Here is a 22,437-nt window from a genome sequence, read left to right on the forward strand (position 1 = left end):
CACCCTTGAAGGTGGATAAATCACCAGGGCTGAGTGGGCTATGTGCCAGGCTGTTAAAGGAAGCCAGGGAGAAAATAGCGGATGATCTGAGGATCATTTTTCAATCTTCTCTCGATACAGGCGAGGTACCAGAGGATTGGAGGTCTACGAAGATTGTACCATTGTTTAGAAAGGGTGCGAGGGGTAGGTCAAGTAATTATAGGCCTATCAGTCTGGCTTCGGTGGTGGGCAAATTTTTACAATCAATTCTGAGAGCCAGGATAAACTGTCACTTAGAAAGGCATGGGTTAATCAGGGATAGTCAGCATGGTTTTGTTAAGGGAAAGTCGTGTCTTTCCAAGTTAATATAATTTTTTGAGGAAGTAACAAGGAGGATTGATGAGGGTAGTGCAGTGGATGTGGTCTACATGGATTTTAGTAAGGCATTTGACAAGGTCCCATGTGGCAGACTGGTCATAAAAGTAAAAGCCCATGCGATACAGGGGAATGTGGTGAATTGGATCCAAAATTGGCTCAGTGACAGGAAATGAAGGGTAATGACCGACGGATGATTTTGCGAATGGAAAGCAGTTTCCAGTGGCATTCCACAGGGCTTAGTGTTTTGGTCCCTTGCTGCTTGTGGTATATATTAATGATTTGGAATTAAATGTAGAAGGCATGGGCGGCTAGTTTTTTTCAGTCCACACAGACACGATGGGCTGAATGGCTTTTTGTGCTGTAGCTTTTCTGTGGTTCAAGGGTAATGGGGGGAGGTTCAAGGATGATAGATGGGAGAGGAATGGTTATATTGGGTGGGTCAAGGGTGATGGGGGAAATTTGGTGGGTGACAGGGGGAGAGTGGAGGCTAGCGGATCTATTTTTGAAAGTGACTCACACTATTTCTTGAAGCTGGTACTGAAAACGCAGTAGCTCCAAAAGTGTCATTCCTTGAAGTGGGAGGAGGGTGTTTTCAGGCATTATGACACAGCAATTGGTAAAGGCTGAGTTGTTTAAATCCCAGAGGGAAACTTGAACAACTGTCATAACCTATATTTTCAATTGGTATGTTTGAGATGCAGCTCTGAATTCAGGAATAAGACCATCAAGCCTCAAAAGGGTTTTTATATAAAACTAAATTAAACATTTATCAATTTAACAACAAATTAAATGCATACACATGTCTACAAATTACTACCATCATGTCAGGCTTACGGAGTTTATATCAGGAAAAAGTTCATTGTGTAGGGATGCTTGCGACATGATTAATTTCTAAAGCAATTATACTTACCTGGCAGGGGAGAGACAACGATCATGAAGGTTGTGCTCCCAGAATGTGCTCCCATTGCACTCTGGGTATGCTGACGCCTACAATGTCCCCAAATGTGGGATCCTTGACTGCAGAATTTGTTGTAGTGGGAGACTGCATTCACATTTTCCCCTGAAAAAAAAACTCTTAACTAAATCCCCAAATTAATCACTCCCAAGTAAACCTTCACCAAGGCAACAATAATCCAGGCAAAGCACATTTGACCATATGAATTCAAAATGAGGTTCCTTGCAATTTGGTTCCTTTGCAGACACAGTTGTAGGCTTACAGGCTGGTTAGATCTTAAATGCCTCTGCCTCACACACACAAACTCCTTTCTGCTTATACCTAGCTTCCCCTTTGAATGTAAATTTTCCATTGTATCCTAGGCTTTTTCTAATTTTACCTCTCTTAATAATCCTTTCATTCGACCAATTTTATTAGTAACATAAACACATTGCTTGGCGTCTCCCAGCTAGGCGCAAGATTTTACCCGTTCTTTTGAATGGTTTATTCAACAAATGCAAATTGCACTTTACCTTTTAACTTCCTTACATTTATCTAACATCCCAAAACTACTATACATCAAAGCACCCAGAATAGCTGGCTTTAATTCAATTAAGACACACACGTAGACATAGACCCTACTACAAGTCCCAATTTAAAAACCATTTCCAAAAAGATTATAGACTTTAATATCTCTTCATGACAGCGAATGGGTGGAGTTAGTGGCACAATTGGCCGACTAAAGGGACAACCTAATAATCCTGAGTCAAATGGACAAGGGCTATGCTCAGCTTTGTTCCCCTCTCTATGGTGAAGCCCACATGGCAGCAGGTTTGCTTCCTGAATCATGGGTCTCATAACATCGAGATCCCAGCAAGATTGGGAGCTGCAGTAATTTCATCACATGGGATAATCCCCCAGTCCCTGGAATAAGCCTGGTGAACCTTGGTTGCAATCCCTGTATGCGAGGTCAATCCTTCCCTAGGTAAGGAGATGACCAGGACAGACAATACTCCGGGTGAGGTCTCACCAAGGCTGTAGTCAACTGCTGCTAGACTGATTTAATACTACACTTAATCCCTCTTGCAATCAAGACCAACTTGCCAGTTGTCTCCTCACTTGCCACCTGCACCTGCATGTTAATTCACAGTTACTTTTGAACAAGGACAGCCAGGTCCGTTTGGCCATCCATATTTCTCATTATCTCACTGTGGTAATTATGGTTTATTTAATATGTAATACACCTTTAAGAATAATGCTTGTTAAGGAAGATCACATGTTCTTTAGTACCCAGTAAGAGAGTATCGCGGACTACCTTTGTGGTTAGTAGTTAGTACAAAGAACAAAAAAAAGTACAGCACAGGAACAGGCCCTTCGGCCCTCCAAGTCTGCGCCGATCATATTGCCTGTCAAACTAAAACATTTCACACTTCCGGGGTCCGTATCCCTCTATTCCCATCCTATTCATGTATTTGTCAAGCTGCCTCTTAAACACCACTATCGTACCTGCTTCCACCACCTCCTCTGGCAGTGAATTCCAGACACTCACTACCCTCTGTGTAAAAAACCTGCCCCGCACATCTCCTCCAAATTTTCTCCTCTCACCTTAAATCTATGTCCCCTAGTAATTGACTCTTCCACCCTGGGAAAAAGCTTCTGACTATCTACTCTGTCCATGCCACTCATAATTTTGTAAACTTCAATCAAGTCGCCCCTCAATCTCCGTCGCTTTACTGAGAACAATCTGAGTTTCTCCAACCTCTCCTCATAGCTAATAACCTCCAGGCCAGGCAGCATCCTGGTAAACCTCCTCTGCACCCTCTCCAACGCCTCCATATCCTCCTGGTAATGTGGCGACCAGAATTGCACGCAATATTCCAAGTGTGGCCTAACCAAGGCTCTATACAGCTGCAGCATGACTTCCCAGCTTTTATACTCAATACCCCTGCCGATGAAGGCAAGCATGTCATATGCCTTCCTGACTACCTTATCCACCTGCGTTGCCACTTTCAGTGACCTGTGAACCTGTACACCCAGATCCCTCTGCCCGTCGATACACTTAGGAGTTCTGCCATTTACTGTATAATTCCTATCTGTATTAGGCCTTCAAAAATGCATTACCTCGCATTTGTCCGGACTAAACTCCATCTGCCATTTCTCCGCCCAAGTCTCCAGCCGATCTATATCCCGTTGTATCATTTGACAATCCTCTTCATTATCTGCAACTCCTCCAACCTTTGTCGTCTGCAAACTTACTAATTAGCCCAGTTACATTTTCCTCCAAATCACTTACGTATACTACAAACAGCAAAGGTCCCAGCACTGATCCCTGCGGAACACCACTAGTCACAGCTCTCCATTCAGAAAAGTACCCTTCCACTGCTACCCTCTGTCTTCTATGACCAAACCAATTCTGTATTCATCTTGCCAGCTCACCTCTGATCCTGTGTGACTTTACCGACCTTGTCAAAGGCCTTACTGAAATCCATGTATATAACATCCACTGCCCTTCCATCGTCGATCATCTTTGTCACTTCCTTGAATAACTCGATTCACAAAACCATGCTGCCTCTCACTAATATGCCCATTTGCTTCCAAATGGTAGTAAATCCTGTCACGAAGAATCTTCTCCAATAATTTCCCTACCACTCACCGGCCTGTAATTTCCTGGATTATCCCTGCTACCCTTCTTAAACAATGGAATGACATTGGCCATTCTCCAGTCCTCTGGGACCTCACCCGTAGCCAGTGAGGATACAAAGATTTCTGTCAAGGCCCCACCAATCTCCTCCCTTGCCTCCTTCAGTACTCTGGGGTAGATCCCATCTGGCCCTGGGGACTTATCCACCTTAACATTCTTCAAGACGCCTAACACCTCCTCTTTTTTGATCTCAACATGATCCAGGCTATCTACACACTCTTCCCTAGACAAATCGGCTGCTAAGTCCTTCTCTTTGAAGTACTGAAGAGAAGTACTCATTTAGTATCTCTCCCATTTTTTCTGGCTCCACACACAGATTCCCGCCTCTGTCCCTGAGTGGGCCTACCCTTTCCCTGGCTACCCTCTTGCTTTTTACATATGTATAAAAGGCTTGGGATTTTCCTTAATCCTGGTTGCCAATGACTTTTCATGACCCCTTTTAGCCCTCCTGACTCCTTGCTTAAGTTTCTTCCTACTTTCTTTATATTCTCCACGGGCTTCATCTGTTCCCAGCCTTCCAGCCCTTATGAGTAGTGTAGGGATAGAGTTTAAAGTGAAAGCACATGTGTAGTTGCTGCTGAGTACCTTTGTAAATAAACTTAAAGTTTCCACCTAAGAAGTGTCTGCTGATCAACTCTATCAATAGCACCAACGCGGCCATCTTTCACAACAAACTGGTGATGAGGATCCACAGGATCCAACAAACTGGCAATGAGGATTAAACAAGATTAAACAGAAGAAGTCAAGTTGAAAAGAAATTGGCACTGTAACTCGCCCAGTAATTGTAAGTAGAAGTTCTGTTTGAATTGAAGTAGTAATTCCCCTCACAGAATGCTGCAGTTCAGAAGAATTGATCCTTTCGATCCAGCCATGGACAATTGGTCTCATTACATTGAATGTCTCGCGTTCTTTTTCCAAGCAACTGAGATTATGGGGGAAGAGGAGAGGTGAGCAATCCTCTTACGTACATGTGGGAATAAAGCTTACGGCTTGATTCAAAGTTTGATGACATCCATTGCCCCAGATTTGAAAAATTTTGATGAATTGGTGGACCTCGTGAAGGGTCATTATCAACCAAAGCCCTCAGTAACGATGCAAAGGTTCAAGTTTAACTCAGGAAATGGAGCCCCAGGGGAGACAGTTGCTTGCTATGTGGCAAGTTTGAAGCAGTTAATGGAACATTGAGTTTGGTACATCTCTAAACGACATGCTCAGAGATCGTTTAGTGTGTGGTGTGAATGAGGGGACAATTCAGAGAGATTATTGTCTGGAGCAAATTTGGATTTCAAGAAGGCGCTAGAGATAGCACTGGCCATGGGAAGCACAGTAAGAGATTCAAAAGCCATACAGGGTGCGCAAAATGGTGCCATCCTCTTTATTGGGTGGGAACCCCAGCCAAAAAGGGCGTGAAAATACAAGACTCTGTTGAGAAGCATGGAAACAAGCCGTCTTAAAATGACTAGCAGTTTAAAAAGATGCATGTTATTAATTGTCACAGAAATGGACATATAATGAGTGCAGGAAAAGATTCAAGCAGGCTTTTAAACAGAAGAAAAAACTCAGTGAGATCTACAATGTAGAAGAGCCTGAAACAACAAATTCAGATATTTTCCTGTTGTTTAATCTGCAAGTTGGAAAGACAGAACCAATATTTATAACAGTGAAAGTAAATGGCAGACCTGTTAGAACGGAAGTCGACACAGGAGCTTCCACTACAGTAATTGGGGAACACCAATTACATTTAGAAGAAACAGCTGCCCAATTAAACACATATATATGGGTGAAGACATTCAAGGAAAAGGCATAAGCAGAGTAATTGTCCATTATGGAAGCCAATCAGCAAAGCTACCCTTGATGGTGGTAGCGGGTGAGGGACCAAGCCTCCTGGGGCGAAACTGGATAAAGGAGATTAAATTAGAACAGGCTAAAATTTTCCAGTTGAGAGCAATTGGGTTGCCAGAGCTACTTTGAAAGTTTCTGTCTTTAAGGACAAACTAGGGAAAATCCAGGGCCTGCAGGCCCAGATTCATGTGGAGCCGGAAGCAACCCCTTGCTTCATGAAGGCGAGAGCGGTGTCATATGCCCTGTAAGAAAAAGTCAACATTGAACTGAACAGACTAGAGAAACTGGGCATTATACAACCTGTTCAGTTCTCAGAATGGTCATAGTCACCATCCTTAAACCCAACCAAAGCATCCGAATTTGTGGAGACTGCAAACTGACGGTTAATAAAGTAGCTAAGCTTGACAGGCAACCCAATCCAAAAATCGAAGACCTGCATACAAAGCTGGTAAGAGGGACAATATACACAAAACTTGACAAGAGTCATGCTTATCAACAACTAGAGTTGGATAATGCCTTCTGGGAATTTGTCACAATTAATACTCACAAAGGGTTGTAGCAATATGCACGATTGCCTTTCGGTGTCTCCTCTGCCTTTGCCATCTTTCAGAGAAGAATGGAAAGCTTACTGCAGGGACTGTCCCAGGTTGTAGTCTCTTTAGATGATGTATTGGTGACAGGATTCACTGATAAAGAGCATTTGGCCAACTTAGAAGAAGCCTTAAAACATTTCTTGCAAGTTTGAGTGCGTTTAAAAAAAGAAAAGTGCACGTTTCAAGCAAGGGAGGTAATCTATTTGGGTCACCAGATAGATTCACCCAGTTGAGGAGAAAGTGAGAGCCATGAGAGGCACCTGTGCCAAAGAACGCCTCAGAGTTTAAATCATTCCAAGGAATGATCGACTATTATGGATGGTTCTTACCCAATTTGTCTACAGTGCTGCCCCGCCTGCATTCTATACTCAAAAAGAACCAACATTGGTCTTTGGAGATGCCCCAGAAAGAAGCTTTCATAAAGGTGAAACAATTGTTGTGCTCGTCCAATCTATTAGTGCATTATGACCAGATGAAAGAGTTGATGCTGACATGTGATGCGTCTCCCTATGGAGTGGGGGCAGCGGTCTCTCATCGGATGGACAATGGCACGGACGGCCAATAGGTTGCGTATCAAGAACGTTCACTGCAGGAAAAGGGATACTTGCAGATAGAAAAAGAAGGCTTGTCCGTCATCTTTGGTGTCAAGAAATTTCACCAGTAGTTACACGGCTGTTATTTTACAATTGTTTCAGACCACAAACCATTACTAGGATTGTTTAGTGAGGACAAGGCTAATCCACCCATAGCCTCAGCAAGAATACAACAATGGGCATTAATTCTGGCAGGATGAGAGTACTTTTTCGTACATAGGCCTTGAAATCAAATCACAAACACCGATGCCATTAGTCGTTTGTCTTTGCTAGAAAATGATGAGTACATCCCAGTTCCACAGGAACTTATTATATTGTTAAATTTCTTAGATTCCTTGCCTGTACGCATTCAGAAATCAGAGACTGGACAAGTTGGGACCCAGTCCTATCTGAAGTATGAGAACAATTGCTTCATGGTTGGTCACGAGCCCATATCTGACGTAAGGAAACCGTACTTCAACAGAAGACATGAAATAACCAGCCAGGAAGGCATCTTATTGTGGGGAGCACAAGTGATAGTTCCTCCAAAGGGAAGGGAGCCACTTTTAATCGAACTACACAGTACCTATCCAGGAATTTCCCGAATGAAGACCATAGCATGCAGCTATCTATGGTGGCCTGGGATGGATGGCGAATAGAGAGTTTAGTGAAGAATTGTGTGAAATGCCAGCAACTGCAAAAGTCACCTTCAACAGCTCCGTTACACCCATGGGAGCGGCCAGGAAGACCATGGGTGCGATTACACATTGACTATGTGGGGCCTTTCATGGGAGCAATGTTTCTGCTCATTGTCGATACCCACTCAAAATGGATGGACATATATGAGGTGAAGTCACCAGCATCTTCTGCTACAATTGAGAAGCCACGTCAAAATTTTGCCATTAACAGACACTTCTTGGGTGGAAACATTAAATTTATTTACAATATACTCAACAGCAACTACACGTGTGCTTTCAACTCCAAATCTAACTCCTCACTGATGGATGAGGTAGCCTGCGCTGCTACTCCTACTGGTTAGTACAGATCATGTGATCTTGCCTAACATGTATTATTCTTAAAGGAACATTACACACTAAATAAAACCATAATTACCACAGTCAGCCTCCAAAGGTGGCGTTCAGTGATGAAGGGAGACATTCTTGCGTTGCAGGCAATGAATACCTGTCAAGCACACTTTAATTATGACCAGACCTTCAAACCCATGAGGTAGTGGTGGTGGGGCCGACTTCCTTCCTGCTCCGCTTCAACTTTCTTGTGCATGTGCTGAGAAGCGTGTAATTGCAGAAGTTCTTCCCACCTGCCAAGGAGCTGGTTCAATGCTGACTTTCAGTCCCATCTCCACAAGGAAAATTCCACCTGTTAACTCTGTTTCTCTGCACAGGTGCTGCCTGACCAACTGAGTATTTCCAGCAATTTCTGTTTTTATAACTATTTTCTGGTTGGATTGGGCTACAGTAGTCAATTCCTTAGTAAATTTTTAAAATGTTTTCACTCAATCTTTAGGAACACAAAAGACCCAGTTTAATTTTTTGAGCCTCTTTGAAGGCCTGCAAATGAGTGTAATTAGCAGAAACTATCAATAGTGATTAATTCACCCTGGGGACATGACCAGTTTTGTGGGTGAGGCCTGTGAGATGCCGTTAAAGCCAGTGCAAAAGATTGTTGAAACTTGATTTGTGCTAATCTCTAGATATTGTTCAGATTGTATTGAATAAAAAAAAACTAAATGTAATTTGTGGTTTAATTTCCACACATCTTCCCTCACTTGACGTTCCTGTTGCATTTGCACATTAAGTGTCATTAGCTTCGCTGTTATTTTGATAGCAAATTATGGGCCCTTGTCCAATTTAACAATAGTTTGGACATAATAACTTGCCAGGAATTTTTTCATTAAAATTAAATTAATTGGGGAGATTTGTAGGAACTTTATTGAAAAGTTGTGTTAAAAATTTAGAATTTGTGAGGATTTAAATTAATAATATCTTATATAATGTTTAAAAATTGAGCCATTTACAGGCAGGAATAACTTTCAGTACAACAGCTTGCATCAGTTAACTCAGTGAATAACTCCAAATTTTCCAAATCCTTTACCAGCATCATTTTAAAATTGTATTTTCTATTTTACATTTGTTGTATAACTGAGGCATTTTGAATAAAATGCAATGATAAATGTCCATTTCTAATACTTAAGATAAACCGTAATAGATTTGATTTCTTCACTACACCGTGACATCAGGGTATTGATTACACTTGGTATACTGTGGTTCAGCTGTCAAAATGATCTGCTTGAACAACCAACGTCCGTCAAGTTAACATAGAGGTTTATGTATGCCTGCTGAATCAGTCTGAGGATTCGGTTTATTTTACTTAGTTGTGAATGGCAGATTAGGAGCTACAACGAATTATTATTCAAACTATATGTAGATGTTAAACCTTTTCTAAATGGACTGAATTCATTATGTTGTTCTTTGAAAAACAATCATTCTCAAACCGTATTGTACTACAATGTGAAATAAGATTGAAAATTAAATCTGAAACGTTCACAATCTCAGATGTATTTCAGTAGTAAGCAGCATGAACCACCAGTGGAATCCTACCTTTACAAAATAGGGTCAAAGGGGTTTAAATTCAAAAGTGGGATTTGTATTTTGGCAGATTACATTGCACAGGGCAAAATGTTATCCTGGAGCCAAAACCACCAAGATAAAATTCTACTAATACTGTAACTTGTTCCTTCACAAAATACAGTTACTGATTGATTTTAAAAGAAAAGTTGTGTTGAGTAGTATGCTTCCTCAGCTAAATATGCTGTATGTCCAGCCAATGGCAGTATTTTCTTGCAGACTCCATTCCATTGGAATACATCACTGTTGTTACTTCAGAAATGTTAGACTGGAGAAGATTTATTTTGTGTCTGGCCATCAATATAAGATATAAGATGTAATAATAGATAAGATGTATAATAATAATGTAGAATAATAAATATAAGATGTATAATATATAAGATGCATGAAAGGTGAGAGCTCTACTGACTTAAGTAGCTGCAACTGACTCATGACAAAGACCAAAGTCTCCAAAGACATACTTGCGATTTCCTGTTTGCCAATGATTGCACACTATTTGCTGGATCAGAGCTAGACGTGCAATGTAGCAAGGGCATGTTCTCCAATGCATGCGACAACTTTGGCCTTACAATCAGCACAAAAAACTGAAGTAATGGACTAGCCTGCTCCTCGAAAGCCCTACCTTGAGCCCAAGGTTTCAGTCCGTGACCAGAACCTGATCAGCATGCAGAAGATGGCATAAGTCATCTTGGGCTTTCTTGGTGAAGCAAAGGTAACAAAGGAGTCAATCCATCTTAACATCTCCCTTGTTCTTTCTCTTGGACGTAGTGGGCACAGGGAAGTGAGGTACATTTGAAAAACCATGGTGAGTTGCTGCAATGCATCCTATACATTGGACATACTGTAACATTCTGGCAGTTTGAAATAAAGCTCAGTAGCTTCCCACAACAGAAAAAATATCCTAAAATTCCTAAAAGGAAGTACCTTAAAATAATGGTAAATGCTGCCACAGGAGTAAGCACCTTAAAATCATTCTAAAATCACTTGTCAGGTCTGGTCCTAACAATATATATTTCTTTTTATCTGTTTGTAAGTTTGTAAGTTGGAAATAATAACTAATGCAGTGGGCAGAGATAAGAATTCTGCTATGTACCTCATCTCATTTTATGAATGTGCTGGTGAAGGGGCAGATATAGGAAATGGCTGCAGTGTGTTCGTGATGTAGGGATAGATATTAAATCTGCTAGTGGGGGCATGATCATTCTTCACCTGGTTCTAACCAGAGAATCTCCTACAAGGACTTCCCTTCCTATGTTGTTTCACAAGCTACATTATCTATCCTTGGCCAACTCCCATTTCTCATCTTCATGGTGAGCCCTTGGTGAAATCATCCAAAACATGCCCCACATGTTGCTGATGACATGCAAGCTGTATCTCATTACCTTTCTCAATCACTCCACTGCTTCATGTTGTCAGATTGCTTGTCCACTATTTAGTTTGGGATGTGCTAAAACATCCACCAATTAAATATTAGGAAGACCATTACAAATTTTTTGGACTTTCCAAGCACAGAAAATGAAGATGCTAAAGCCTATTCCCCTGCTCACATTGAAGAAACTCAAGAGAGCAAGGAGATGGATCCAAACACCCTGCAGGCAGCACCAAGTGTCATCAGGCAAGGGTCATCACCACCTTTTCTAGTAAAGAGATTTTCCCCTCATCTGCATTACAAAACAAAGCTGTACCTTGCTCTCAGATACACATTCAGTTAGTCTGTAATACCCCCAATATTCAGCCTGCAAGGGAACCTGTAAGCATTAATCACCATATGAGAGGGATAATAGGAAATCAGTTGAGTAAATGTACAAACACACCCAGTTGTCAGATGTATACATGTTTACATCCCTCTTCTACTAGTGTTACCCATTAGCATCATGATAAACCTATGATCAAAATTCTTTTCACTTGTGATCTGACTTCTTACTTCTGTGACATTACCACATATCAGAAGTTTGTGGGGTTCTCTGGTTGGAACTGTACCAATGGAACCCCTGAGAATTTGAATATACCATTGAAGCTAATGTTCTTGAAGGACCTGCTTCCAGTATCAAGTCAGTTGCATGGGGTCAGATTAGAAGCTTCTTCCTGAACTGACCTTGGAGGACGTTGCATTGATGCTAATGCATGCTCAGAGAAGCGATGCCTGTGCATATACCTTAAAGGCCACTAAAGCGGGGAGAGGTGGCAGTTTCTTCTTCATCCCCTAGCTCTTCCGACTCAATGGTGTTCTGTAATTCACTCAGGGCTGTACCTCTATCTCGGTAATCCCCCCCTCCTGCTTGGGTACATTTGGACTGGAATTTGAAAAAGTGGGTGATCAGATGAGGGAAAGAACCTTATAGGTATTGTGCTGCATATTAGTTGTTTCATTCTGTAAGTGTTCAATACCAGTGAAGGGCACAAAAGACAATTATGCTAGGACATATGAGTCAGAAGATATGATTCAACAAGAGCAGGAAGATGTTCAACAGAATATCTACGGTCACCAAAGACTCAGTAACATAAGTGTACCATCCTATTAGCCATTTGAACTGGACCGCTCTCTTCAGGTTTTTATTTACTTGCTCTTCCTTCTCTTCTGCTCTCTTCTGAGTCACCTGCTGTGCTGCTTATGATTTCAGCTGTAATAGCCTTCTGTTTAACTGTTAAATCTACCTTCATTTCCCTTCCTTCCAGTGACAGAGACTTAGGGGCAGAATTGTCCCAGATTTGCACTAAGTGCAGTAGCAGGCGGGTAAAACAATGTTTTATCCATCGGCTGTGATGGCGGCTTTTCAACACCGTATTGTCCCAATCCCGCTGCATTATTTATGTATTCCTGGGAAACAAGCTGTTTTGATGGCAGGTGGGCTCTTGTTTGCTCGCCCGCCTGCTCTCACCTTGCTGCTTCTTCACGCCGGGCGCCATATTTAAAGTCCAGCTCCGTGCACACATCTCAGTTCTTCCAGGCCACGACTACTACAGGGAAGATGTCCACGAAAGGCAAGAAGACTGCAGGCTCCAGGTTTAGTGACGCATCACTGGAACACTTTTTGGATGCCATGGAGGCCCGCCAGGATGTCCTCTACCCCCGCTCTGGCTGTTGGATAGGCAGCAGCATTACCAACCAGGCTCAGGAGGCGGTGGTCAGCGCCAATGTCTTGCAAAAGAGGACAGTCACCCAGCGGTGCTACAGGATGAATCGTCTCATCCATTCCGCCAGGTTAACTCACTCTTCTCATCACTCTCAACTCACACACTCACAAACCCATCACACGCCCATAGGGATCTCATACCTTAAGGGACCACACCACTAGCTCTCACACACACTCTCACATCTCCATCAGGTTCATACCCTCTTGAGCTCATGTCCTCATCCTGCCCATGGCTCCGCTCACCACACAAACATTTCACGCAGTGCCATGTGTCCTGCTCACATTCTCTCCATCTGTTTTCATACAGGAGAAGCCTGCTCACAGCAGCAGGGAGAGGTCCCAGACCGGGGATGGAGTGGCCCACATTAGGTCCCTCACTCACTTTGAGGAGCGTGCCATCGCGCTGACTGGTGAGGACATGGACCCTGCCTGCGGTGATGGCGAGATTGGAGGCGAACACCCACCTGAGGATCCTGCACCACATAATCTCTCCCTCAATGCAACTGAAGAGTACTCTCTCTCCCGCTTTTGGCTCTGCTGCCATGCACTACTTATCTCTACTTTGGTTCACAGGGAGCTCTGGGACCAACACCCTCAGCCAGCCAGTCCCTCAGCTCCATCCAGGTCCTCATCTGCAGCCAAGAGGACTCCTCCTCCAGTGAAGAGGTGGAAATAGGCAGCCCGGAAGACCCACCACCGCAAAGGGAGCAGTTGGCCCATGAGTGATTCTGGAGGGAAAACTGTGTAAAAGGGCCTTTCGGAGCTGATCCTTCATGTTTCACACTGATCTCAATGTCCTGAGCATTTTGAATGCTGACTGCTGGGGTTCACTTTCATTTGTACATCTGCGCTGACCTGCATCTCGGTCCACCCAATGATCACACTCCCATGCAGCACCTGATCTTGCCCACCACGGCTCTCGTTTCATTTTCAATTTGGACAGCATGGTGCTAATCCGGTTTTACTTTCGCTCCCCTGTCCTTTACCTTTCCCCCCAGTCACCTATTTCCTCTCCCCCATCACTGTTGACCCCCTTGGTATCACCTTCCACTTCCCCTGCGTTACCTACCAACTATAACCCTTTTCCTTCGGGGATGTCCAGGCGATCATGCAAATTTCCTTCCTCCCTGAAAATCCCACCCCCATGCACCTTCACCTCCCCGAGCTCCTCCTTCCCACCACCAGGGTTAGCGTCTGCCTCTGGACCCCCACCAACCACCCTCACCATCCCTTCCATCGCTACCGTCGAACCCTCACCTTTCCACCCTACTGCCTCACTCTGCCCTCGGCCATTTTCACACTTTCTCTATACCACGCCCACCCTCAGTTCGCTCCCCCGGAGGCAGATATGGACCCGTGCACGTTCACCTGCACATCTCCCCCTCTGCACTCCTTCCCCCCTTCAATCCCCTCCCCGCCCCTCCGCACACCTTCCCCCCTCTAGTTTCCCCCCCCACCACCCCATCCTGGACTCCACCCCCACTTAGTCCCTTCCCTTCCTGACTCCTTCCTACAATCTTATTCCTTCCTCACCCCTTCCTCCCTGGACACACTTCCCTCTCTGCACTCCTTCCCTTGCACCTTCCACCCCCCTTACACCTACATCCCCAGTTTCTGTCTTCTCCCGTTACACTAACTTCTTCCCGTTCTCCCTCCCCCCTTCTCCCCACCCAACCTCCCCCCATCCTGACACCTTCATTCTCCCCCTCTCAACTTCATCCCATCCTGACACCTTCATTACCCCCCTCCCAACCTCCCCCCATCTTGACACCTTCATTCCCACCCTCCCAACCTCACCCCCTCTGACTTCTCTTTCTCTCCTAGCTGATCCTAGCCCTTCCTCTCCCACCCCCACGACCATCACCTGTTGTGAGCATCAAGAGTGACCATCCAACTTCTGTGAGCTGCTTCGCAGTAGAGCCATGTCCATACAAATCCACCCAGCATATCATGGACGTTCCTCCAGTTGGTGTTGGGCTCCAGCTTCTTCCCTTTCGATGCCCGCGATGTGAGCAAAGCCCTGGTGGGTAAATCGCAACTTCTACACATCATGCTTGTCAAGACGTGTTCTACATTGATGTGCTTTCCTGCCTCTGTAGGCGGACAATCCAGCAGGGTGGGAGTGGGGACGATTCCGGTGGGCTGGCCTAATAATGATATGCTGATGTATTACAACGAGGTTCCCGACATCCGATGGTGGAGAATGCAGCTCGCCATCGGTGGGCTGAGTGGACGATCGTGAATTGGTTTCATGCCGTCGTGAAACTGATTGCACCATGTTGGCCACTCATGCCACCGAATGCGCCCGACCCTGGTGGGCACCGAAATCCCGGCCTTAGTCAGCAGTCGGGTTCTTGCTGAAATTATGTCCTGCTTATTAAATGATGCCCCAATCCCAGGGAAAGCGTGGTGGGGTGCCAGCAGGGATGACATGGGTGGCTGAAAGTCCCACTCACCATTTTACTAATGATTGCAGGAAAATCTCAGCTTCTATATCAGACCAAAATTCAAACAGAATGCTGGTGACCAAACTTCAGATTGGTCCTCCTGTCTGAATTTCTCACAAGCTTTGAGAATTCTGTTTAAACAACCTTTCCAGCATTTGCTGAACCGGTGTTATAGGGACATGTAGTATACTACAAAGAATCTTCTTTCTATTAGTGAGCAAATACAATTTCTCTAATTCTGTTTATATTCCTAGTAACAACCAGCGCTTATTTTGAGTTGTGGCTAACTTCATTAATAAAGAAACTGGAAGAACATGTACCTTGACAATTTTTGCATTAAATCCTTTGAAGAAATAAATACCTCTGTTAGTGTTGAATAAAACATATTTTAACATATATTTTTTTGAAATATATTTTTCCCATTCTTTAGGTCTCATATTATGACTCATTCTATGGCTGAGAGAATAGTAGCATCTATATTCATCTTCACTTGGTGGCTGGTTCTCATAGTGGGTATGGTTATGTGCACTCTGCCTGAAGGCAGTCTTCAGTTCAACTCATTGTTTGCTGATACTTTATCCTGAGCTGTTTTCTTGGCAGTTTTTATGTCAGTGGTGGTTTGCTGTTTGTCTTCCAATTTCAAGGACAGTGCAAGGAAATTTCCCACAGTTGGAACGGGAATCAAACCCACGCTGTTAGCTTTATTCTGAACCACCTGCTTGAAATCCAGCCAACTGAGCTAACAGGCCGCTAATAGTAGGCATACATTGTGTTAAATGGAATGGTTGTGGGGCTTGTTGATCAATGAAGAGATTCAGGAATTGTTGTGGATTGATCTATGAGTTAGTGGTTACAGTGAAAAATCAAATAAAATATTCAGTTGCATTAGCAATGGATAGAACAGGAGTCTATACAATTTATAGGCCAGACTCCATATGTGATTACTGTATGCAGTTTATATATGATTACATAGAGTGGAATATTCCATTCGGTAGACTAAGTGCAGTGGCAGATGGGAAAGCCGATGTTGTTCCCGTTGGGTGGCAGGGCAGATTTTTGTGCCTGATTTTCTGCTTTTCAGGTCATTAATTATGCATCAATGAGAAGCTTGTCAGATCTCGTGCCGGGGTGGGCAGTGATTCATCTGCCACACCATTACCTCATGGGTCAAAGGTCCTGGTGCCATATTTAACTGGCACCCAGACAGTCACACGCTGCAGGCCAGGTGTCGGCTTATCGTCTGCATTACCATGGTGACCAAATGCAACAAATCCTTGGCTCCATGGTTCAGTGAAGCCTCCCTGGGGATTCTCCTCCAGGCCGTCTAGGAAAGGCGGGAGATCCTCTTTCCGAGGGATGGGAACAGGGGGTCCTCCCAACTGACAATGCCAACCTAGAAGGAAGTTGCCAGGGATGTCAGTGCCCATGGCACTCAATAAAGGACCACCCTGCAATGCAGGAAATGAATGAATGATCTGATGCGCTGCATCAGGGCAAGTGAAACTTCGACTCACTCCAAACTCTCACACTCATAGGGGCAAGAGGAAGTCTAAGGGTTAGAGTCCATGGGGATGTCACACATTACCAGCAGTTGGGACATCAGCACTGCATTCCTGCCAACCACTTTAAGCTCACCAGGACAAAGCAGCCTGTTTGATTGGCGCCACATTCACAAACATTCACTCCCTCCTCCACCGACGCGCAGTAGCAGCAGTGTGTACCATCTACAAGATGCACTACAGAAATTCACCAAGGCTCCTTAGACAGCACCTTCCAAACCCATGACCACTACCATCTAGAAGGACAAGGACAGCAGATAGATGGGAACACCACTGGAAGTTCCCCTCCAAGTCACTCACCATCCTGACTTGGAAATATATTGCCGTTCCTTTACTGTTGCTGGGTCAAAATCCTGGAACTCCTTCCCTAACAGTACTGTGGGTGTACCTACACCACATGGACTGCAATGGTTCAAGAAGGCAGCTCACCACCACCTTCTCAAGGGTAATTAGGGATGGGCAATAAATGCTGGTCCAATCAGCGAAGCTCACATCCCATGAGCGAACAAAAAAAATCTCATGTAAGATCCTGAAACGTGTCTTAATCCCTTCCTGAGGAGGGCTCAGCAGACACAACAGACATGCATGCTTCTGAAATGCTCTTTCATCTATACTGCTCACTGTCAGTCCATCTGTCTTCATCCAAGACAGGATCACATACAACCAATGGGAGAGCGTGATGACTGGAGTTGGGACCCCTGAGCTCAGAACACCCTCCACCCATGAGGAGCAAGCTGCAGAGGTTGCTGGAGACAATAGGGATCACTCCTGCATGGAAGGCAAGATTGGCCTCTCCCAACAAGCCTGTATGCATTGGCCACATGTGCACAGTGACTGTGATTGACTTATAATGTAGGAGCCTGCCTAGTCAATCATTAATTATCTCTTCTCTATTCCAGCCACCAGCAAGAAAAGACAGAGGAAGACTCAAAGCAAATGCCTCAGCCCCAGCCCCCAGAGCACCTCAGATGAGGAAGCAGAGCAACCATTAGGTGAAGACCCATCACTGCTTTCACCTGCACCCTCTACCGGTGCAGATACACACACCTTGGTGGGTTCTAGTTCTAGAGTAGGCTCGGGTTCACAATGTGGTGATCCCCTCACCGACACTTGTCCATGGCAGGCGGAAGCAGTGGCAGATGAGGTCTCTGACACTCGGAGGACTGCTGGAGACCAGGCCCCTGAAGAGTCCAAGTCCAATGTTGAACCTCTGCAAATGACCCTCTGAGAAATGTTGGAGATGCAACGACAGGCAGGGGAATATTAGGCAGAGTTGTCAAGGCCATCACCAGACTGGAACGAAAAATGGCGGAGTCCATCCATGTTCTGTCTGATGTCATAGCTCCAGCATGTGAGCGCACGGAAGGGTGGAAGGCTGACATCCACCTTGGAGATCCAGGTCCAGCAGTTTTTGCTGGATTTGCTCTTGGACCTGGGCACCATTGCTCTAGCCATGAATGTGTTCCTGCAGTGGCTAGGCGAGAGGGGGAATGGGACACCTCTACCTCTCTGCAGCTGCCCTTTCTCCTCAAGGAGTCAGGGAGGGGCTCTTGGGCACCTAAAGTGAGGAGGGGTACCGACCAAACACCCTGAAGGCATCTACTCAGGACACTCCCAAGGGTGTCCTGCTGCTCCAAATCCCCTCTGACTGTGATCCTGTCAACTCCAGAAGGTCAGGCTAAGGAGGGTGCACCTGGCCCAGAGCAGGAGACCCTTAGCAGGCCAGGGCCATCAAGGCCACGGGCTTCCAGAGGACACCCACCAAAGTCAGCCCAGTCAACAGGGCACAGCAGTCAGCAGGCTGCCTCCACCTCTGCTGCAGATGTCAGGGAAGCACTTCAGACGTAGCAGCAGAGTTAGTAAAATTAAGAAGTTTTGAATGCACAATGGTGGCACAGGTGTTCATTCACTGTACATAACTGCATTATTGTAAATATATTCTGGTTTTATCCCTCTCCAAGTCTCAGGTATTGAATGGCTGATCGATGTGATGCAAGTTCCTGTGTTCATTCAAGTGTACAAAATGAAATTCCCCCTCACCCCCGCAAATTATTTCCTGTCCTCTCCCCTCTATTTCATAAAGTCTCACTCAATCTCATCACAGTGAACCGACTTTAGTACCACATCAGTGACATGACCAACAGCACATCCTATATGAAAATGATGGCTGAAAAAGACACATGTAACCCTTGCCTATTAGTCAGACATTATGTGACCTCATGAGAATTGCTCATCAAGTTGGGAGATTATCCTGATGCTGTCACACTGAAACCTGCAGTATGTGGATGTTATAAGCATTTGTCGTGGCTAACATTGGAGTCTTTTCACCCAAATGCACTTTGCAATGGCATTTATTTTATTACTGTGAGATTTTGGTTAAAGTAGTATTCATCGTCGAGCAACGTATCCTTGCATGCCCCCATGTAGCAAAACATCTCCGCATTTAAGGCTGAACGTTATTCCTTTACTAGTTCCCACTCCCCCCATGCATGACACTGAGTGATGGAAGTTGGTTCAACTCAATAACGTTTGAAATGTCTGCTAGACAGGAATGAATGTGTGACGTCAGAAGTGTGTGCCTGGTGAACCTGCCCACTTACCTGTGACGATCATAGTTCGTTCCAGAATGGCTGTTCAGCAGTGCTCCACGGCCCTGCTGGACCACTCTCCATGAGGACAATGCTAACTTAACTTGCAACTTTGGGTGCATGCTATTGTGTTACCGACCACTGTATCCTGATGTCCGATGGCATGGTGGGGCTCAAGTATCAAGATGAGTTCTCTGTATTAATAATGCTCGAGTGCTGGCATTTGGAGGGATGGTGCTGTCCAGATGTACCTCCCTCTTGCGACAGTCAAGCGCTAACCATTGACAGATGTTCTTCATCTTAGAGTCTCCTTGTTAAGCTGCTATCATGCAGGCATGAGTACATTTACATGCAATAGCATTTCAGCCTCTTGAAGGATACAGTGGCCACTGATTTGTTCACGCCATGGTTGAAAGGACTGCACTATATGTAGTTGCTTAAGGGTGTGCACTTGTGGAGTGCTTATTACATTCCACAGCGGCCACATGGTCCCTTGGCTACTGTGTCTTCCAAGGATGACTCCATTGCGAAGGTTGAAGGTGCTTATGCTTCCTCAGTGTTATTTGTGAGATTGTTAGTGTTGCATTGATGTTAATTTTCCAAAATTTGCTAGATTCTGGAAAGGTTCCATCAGACTGGAAAGTAGCAAATATAACCCCTCTATTCAAGGAGGGAGGGAGCCAGAAAATGGGAAACTGTAGGCCAATTAGCTTGGTGCCTGTCATGGGGAAGATGTTAGAATTGATCATTAGGAAGGTTATAGCGGGCACTTAGAGAAACTCAAGGTAATCGGAAAGAGTCAGCATGATTTTGTGAAAAGGAAATCATGTTTAACCAATTTATAGGAGTCCTTTGAAGGAATAATATGTGCTGTGGATAAAGGGAAGCCTGTTGACTGTACTTGGATTTCCAGAAGGTATTTGATAAGGTGTCACATCAAAGGTTATTATGGAAAATAAAAGCTTATGGTGTAGGGGGTAACATGTTAGCATGGATAGAAGATTGGCTGGCTGCACACAACAGAGAGTATGCACAAATGGGTCTTTTTCTGATTGGTAGGATGTGACGAGTGGAGTCTCGCAGGAGACTCAACATTTTACAATTTATATCAATAGATGAGGGGAGTGAAGTAAGATAACACAGAGATAGGTAGGAAAGTATGTTGTGGAAAGTATGATGTTTCCCCTTCTGGGGCATTCTAGAACGAGAGGCCATAGTTTTAGGCTAAAGGGTGGTAGATTTAAATCAGAGAGAGGAGGAATTACTTTTCTCAAAGGGTCGTGAATCTGTGGAATTCACTACCTCAGAGTACACTGGATGTCAGGACACTGAATAAATTTAAGGAGGGGATAGACAGATTTTTAATTAGCAATGGGTTGAAAGGTTATGGGGAGAGGGCGGGAAATTGGAGTTGAGGCTGAAATGAGATCAGCCATGATCGTAATCAATCGGGGCAGGCTCGAGGGGCTGAATTGCCTACTCCTGCTCCTAGTTCTTATGTTCTTATGTTATGTTCATACGTAAAAGGACATAAGGAGGTTGCGGACAGCTATAGATAGGTTGAGTGACTGGGCAAATATCTGGCAGATGGGTTATAACGTAGGAAAATGTGAAGCTGTTCACTTTGGCAGGAAGAATAAAAAAACAGAGTATTACTTAAACTTAGAACGACTGCAGAATTCAAAGGTGCAGGGGGACCTAGGTGTTCTAGTGCATGAATCATAAAAAGTTAATATGCAGGTAGAGCAGGTAATTAAGAAGGCTAATGGAATGCTATCTTTTATTACAAGAGGAATTGAACATAAAAGTAAGGATGTTATGCTTCAGTTTTACAGGGCAATGGTGAGACTGCACCTCGAATATTATGTGCAGTTTTGGTCTCCTTATTTAAGGACGGACGTAAATGCACTGGAGGCAGTTCAGAGGAGATTTACTAGGTTGGTACCTGGACTGAGTGGGTTGTCTTATGAGGAAGGTTAGACAGACTGGGCTTGTTTAGAATTTTTAGTTTAGAAGAGTGAGGGGCGATTTGATTGAGGTATTATAAGGTCCTGAATGGTCTTGTCAAGGTGGATGTGGAAAGTATGTTTCCTCTTGTGGATGAACCCAGAACTAGGGGGCACTGTTTTAAAATTAGGGGTCACCCTTTTAGGACAGGGATGAGGAGAATTTTTTTCTTTCGAGGGATGTGCGACTTTGGAACTCTGCCTCAGAAGGCGGTGGAGGTGGGGTCATTAAATATTTTTAAGGAGAAGGTAGATAGATTATTGTTAGGCAGGGGAATCAAAGGTTATCAGAGGTAGATGGGAATGTGGTATTCGAAACACAGACAGATCAGCCATGATCTTATTGAATGGAGGAGCATTCTCGAGGGGCTGAATGCCTACTTCTGCTCCTATTTCATATGTTCATATGTTGACCTTCCATGATATGTTAAAGATGATAATGAAGGTTTTGTTGTGTCCCCTGCATCGAAGCCTGAAGATAACTGTGCTTGTAACAAATTGTCTTCACCTTATTCCTCCTGTAATCTTGTAGCTATGAGGTTGTCATGGGTATATCTTCTGTGTCATGCTTGTGCAATGGCATTCTCATGTGACCCATCTGAATCTTCGCCCTCTTTATATTCATCTCCTTTAACATCCTCCTCATCCGAGGGGACTTCTAGCTCCTCCATGTCTCCCTGAGGCAACATATCCCCCTATGCAGAGCAAGGTTGTGCAGGGTGCAGAAGAAACGATTATGTGGGACACACTCTGCGGTGCGTATTGAAAAGTCTGGCCTGAGAGGTCCAAACATCTGAAATGCATCTCTAAGAGGCCAATAGTCTATTAAGGTCCTTGTGGCTGAATATGTAGCATTGTATCTCTCCTCAGATGCATTCTGTGGATGATGAACCGGCATTATCGGCCATGTCTTCAGGGGGTACCCTTATCACCACGGAGCCATTCTTCTAAGCACCGAGTTCCCTCAAATACCTCTGACACCTGGGAATGACTCAAAATGTACAAGTCGTGTGAGCTCCTTGGGTACCTAACACAAATACGCTGGAGCTGCTTTCTGTG

General features: G+C 44.4%; 1 non-coding gene across 1 annotated transcript; it reads left to right on the forward strand.

The window, feature by feature from the left end:
* Positions 1-1,259: 1,259 nt before the first annotated feature.
* On the forward strand, positions 1,260-1,418 carry LOC144671778 (U1 spliceosomal RNA). The gene has a single exon (XR_013574013.1). It is a non-coding gene; the product is annotated as a U1 spliceosomal RNA (small nuclear RNA).
* The last annotated feature ends 21,019 nt before the right edge of the window (positions 1,419-22,437 follow it).

This window comes from Cetorhinus maximus, chromosome 2 (assembly GCF_964194155.1).
Source record: "Cetorhinus maximus chromosome 2, sCetMax3.hap1.1, whole genome shotgun sequence".
In the NCBI taxonomy this organism is placed as follows: domain Eukaryota; kingdom Metazoa; phylum Chordata; class Chondrichthyes; order Lamniformes; family Cetorhinidae; genus Cetorhinus; species Cetorhinus maximus.